This window comes from Lathyrus oleraceus, chromosome 7 (assembly GCF_024323335.1).
Source record: "Lathyrus oleraceus cultivar Zhongwan6 chromosome 7, CAAS_Psat_ZW6_1.0, whole genome shotgun sequence".
Taxonomy (NCBI): Eukaryota; Viridiplantae; Streptophyta; class Magnoliopsida; order Fabales; family Fabaceae; genus Lathyrus; species Lathyrus oleraceus.
In genome coordinates, this window is record NC_066585.1 from 225,036,452 (window position 1) to 225,040,749 (window position 4,298).

Below are 4,298 nucleotides of genomic sequence, written 5' to 3' on the forward strand. Positions count from 1 at the left end.
GGCATCCGATATCCGCTTCTGTTGACTTTTTTGTTTGTTTATTATTATCCATTGCTATTCCAAAGGACACACTTGAATCATCCTCTATATGATTTCAAGAAGTGAACCTTCTAAGAAGTATTACAATCCATCTCCATCCATTCATCCTCATTATGTCCTAAACCTTTTCACACATCATTTTCAAACTTGACATAGATATTGTGCAAACATCTTCATGTTTTCAAACTAAAAACCTGGACCCCAAGTCCTTGACTTTTTTCAAACTCCATTTCATAACACTTCTTTCGAATCAATCTTAATCATACTTTGACTTCATTTTCATAATCACAATCAATTAACTTCACTCATTCACTTGTTTTGGCTTTGTCCATTGTTAATCTTTTCATGCATTAGCCATAGGCTTCAATTATCATTGTGGTTGATGTAAATCTTGCCTATCCTTAGTGAGTCGACAGTAAGACTTCCGTACTGAAAACAGGGCTAACCCCTCTAGTACGTCGAAGCTATCCTCGCATGGTGGATGTTGGTTTTGGTCGAGTGTTCTCCCATTGATAATGAAAAGCCTCAGTGCTTGTGTTTAAAATTGAATCCACCAACTTTTGGAAATCTTTTAGCCGAACTACGGCGTTTTGATCCTTACCTTTGATGGAAGGTACGTAGGCAACGGGTTCATCCGTTCAAACCCAATAAAAAACTGTATATTCTTTTCTCATCATCCCAATCATGTTTGCACAATACCTATGTCATAACAAATAACAATTTTATACAACAAGTGTGAAAAGGGCTCCCTAGGAGTACCTAGGACGTAGTGGGTGCCTAACACCTTCCCATTGCGTAATTTACCCCTTACCCAGATTCTCTGATCTTTTTATTAGTTTTCTACATGTAAAACTTCTTAGGCTTTTGTTCGCTTTTTAGCCAAACCTTTGGATAAATAAAAGTGCGGTGGCGACTCGAATTTCATTGTATGCTTAGCTTATGGTTTAATCGATAAATCATATAGCGACGAATACACCGCTACAGAAAAGTGGCGACTCTGCTGGGGAAACACATCACCCCTGGTTGTATTGCCTACTTTTCACCCTTTGTTGTGCTATATTGTTATTTGTTATATGACATATTTTTGTACAATTTGGGATCACTGTATTGATTGTAATGTGTGAATTGCTTGATATACAATTGCTGTTTGCTTTGGTGATCTGTGAGATGAGTTCTATACCCGAACTCGAGTGCACTCTAGGATAGGAGAATGGCATAGTCTTGTCGACTGGTGTGGAGTATTCCTTAGCCAGTTGACTTGCGAGCCCATTCACTTGGTGGAGGTCATGTTGAACTAATAATGTCACACAAGTTATTTGTGGTTAGGCATTATTCTTTCAATCATGTGCCGCAGAAGCCAAGGACCTTAGTTTACCAAACCCATCTTGGCCTATTTTTAGGACCGTAGTGCGGAGGTCGTTCAGATGTCAGTTCTGATACGATTGTTACGCGATACTACACTCATAAGAGTTTCTCTTGAGAATATTCTTGGAATACGAGTATTCGTTCCTCCGATAATATTCGAAAGATGGAACGATGATTATGGGAACCTCTGATAGAACATGTCTGGCAGGTTTAAACCCTAGTACACTCCCTTTGGGTGGTTCTTAACCGAGACTCCATGCTCGTGACTCTCAACAAACCCGTGATTCGTGGTTGAGTCGTTCAAACATTGTTAATATCAATGGATCCCGGATCAGGTGTAAAACCTAAAATCCACCAAAGCGGCTGGTTGATATTAAGGATGTTTGAGCTGGTTCATGTACCGTTAATATCAATGGAACTTGGGTGTCGATCAGGTGAAAACCTAAATCCACCAAAATGGATGATTGATATTAGGGATACATAGAGCTTTCCCACGACCTTTGTTTGGTGTGCCTTGCTTGATCCTTGAGTGTGTTTGTTGCATTCATGCATTCACGCATTCATCCGCATTCATGTCATCAAAAGAGAAAATTTTCAAGGAACTTAAAGGGTTATTTGCAAAATTTTCAGACATGGAAAGACCGAAAAGGCATACAAAGAAGTACAGCTTTAAGCAGCCCGATGTAAAAGAGTTAAGGAATCTGACATCGTATGTATTAGATCCCTTGGGTTTCAAAGCTCGCTATGGGAAGCTTCTACCTCTGCTCACCACTCAGGTTGACGAAGGATTGATGAGTACCTTGGCTCAGTTCTACGATCCGTTGCATCATTGCTTCTTATTTCCGGACTTCCAGTTATTGCCGACTTTGGAAGAATACTCTCACCTTATTGGGATTCCGATTCTGGATCAAGTGCCGTTCAGTGGCCTAGAGAGTATTCCATCTGCTCGAGAGATTGCTAGTCTGTTGCACATAGATGAAGATCTGATTAGAGCTAATCTGACTACCAAAGGCGGAATTCAGGGTTTTCCTTCCGAGTTCCTCATTGCCCAAGCTACCTTTTATGGGAAGGCCATGAGTGAGGATGCCTTTGAAGCTCTATTTGTGCTGCTCATCTATGGATTGGTGCTGTTTCCCAACTTCGACAAGTTCGTCGACATGAACGCTATTAGGATCTTCTCAGTTCTTAATCCAGTTCCGACTTTGTTGGGCGATGCTTATGTCTCCTTGCACCTAAGGAATATGAAGAATGGAGGAGTCATTGTCTGTTGTTTACCCCTGCTGTACAAGTGGTTTATTTCGCACTTGCCGCAGACAGTTGCTTTCAAGGAGAACAAGGGATGTCTACGGTGGTCTCAGAGACTCATGTCTCTCACCAATGATGATATCACCTGGTATGATCGCGTGTATGATACCGTCCAGATCATCGATTATTGTGGTGAATTCCCTAATGTGCCTCTTCTTGGTACATGTGGTGGGATCACCTACAATCCAATTCTTGCACGTCGTCAGCTTGGGTCCCCCCTGAAGAATAAACCTAATAACATTCTGTTAGAAGGTGTGTTTTTCCAGGAGGGTAAAGATCCCCAAGGCCTGAAAGCCAGATTTGTCCGTGCTTGGCGCAGTATTCACAAGAAGAGTAGGAATGAGTTGGGTCCGAAGAACTGCATTGCTTTGGAGCCATACACCTCTTGGGTCAGACAGAGGGCTGCTACCTACTTGATGCCGTATGATCATCCAAGACCTACACTGTTGGATGTGGCTGGGCCTTCAACCCTCCCTACCCAACGTGTTGAGGAGTTGAGAGAAGAAGACCTTTCGCGTGCTTGGATCCGCGAAAGAGAAGAATTGCTGCAGCAGCTCAAGGAGAAAGATGCTATGATTGAATTTCTCGAGCACCGAGTGATCGATGATCCGAACGACACTTGGACTTCTCTGCTTCCTCAGTCATCCAAATTCTGGAAGAGGAAGTATGATCGACTTGCTAAGGAGAAAGCTGATATGGAGGCTGCCTATGAGAGAGAGATCAAGAAGTTGTGCACTTCTCGTCTTCCAGCATCCCGAGCTTCTAGGGATCCATAGGATGTCATTTACCTTTTCTCTTTGTAATAATTAAAAATGCCGTACTACTTTGTCTCAATATATTAAATGAAAATTTTCCATGAGCAATTAAAATGTTTAAATATTCAAAATATTGCAAATAATACCCTAAGGGTTCCTTGAAAACAAAGCATTTGCACAAGCATTTCATGCATCATTCTTGCATAAACAGGTGCTCCTTTTCTGGTCTTCTTGTCCTAACCTCTGTTCTTCATTTATTTTGAAGACAAGCTGACTCACCGGTATTATACGCGAGTCAATTCAGCAAGGGTCATGGAGCAACTTGAACAAGAGAACAGAGAACTAAAGGAAGAGGTCGCCAGACTTGGCGCTTTGATGGAGCAACTCCTTGCTGCTCAGAACCAGTCTGCTCAACAGCCAGCAACTCCTGTTCAGAGGACGGTTATTTCTGAAGTCTCTACTTCAACGGTGCCAGTCAGTGCCCATCAGCCTAATGCCATGCCTCCCGGTTTTCCTTGGGGGATGCCTCCAGGCTTCATGCCTGATCTGCCAGCTCCAACATTTGTTCAAATGCCGGCATCTAGCCCGGTCCCTGTTCCCGCTCCTCCTGTCGTGCATACCATGCCTAGGGTAGACGACACCATCTATCACTCTGAGGCATCTGAGGGCTCAGATGTTCATGAAAAGATGGACGCAATGAACGATCAATTCCTTGAGCTGAGAAAGGAATTGAGGACTCTCCGTGGCAAAGATCTCTTCGGCAAGTCTGCAGCCGAACTGTGCCTAGTTCCCGGTGTCAAGATACCGATCAAGTTCAAGGTCCCAGACTTTGAA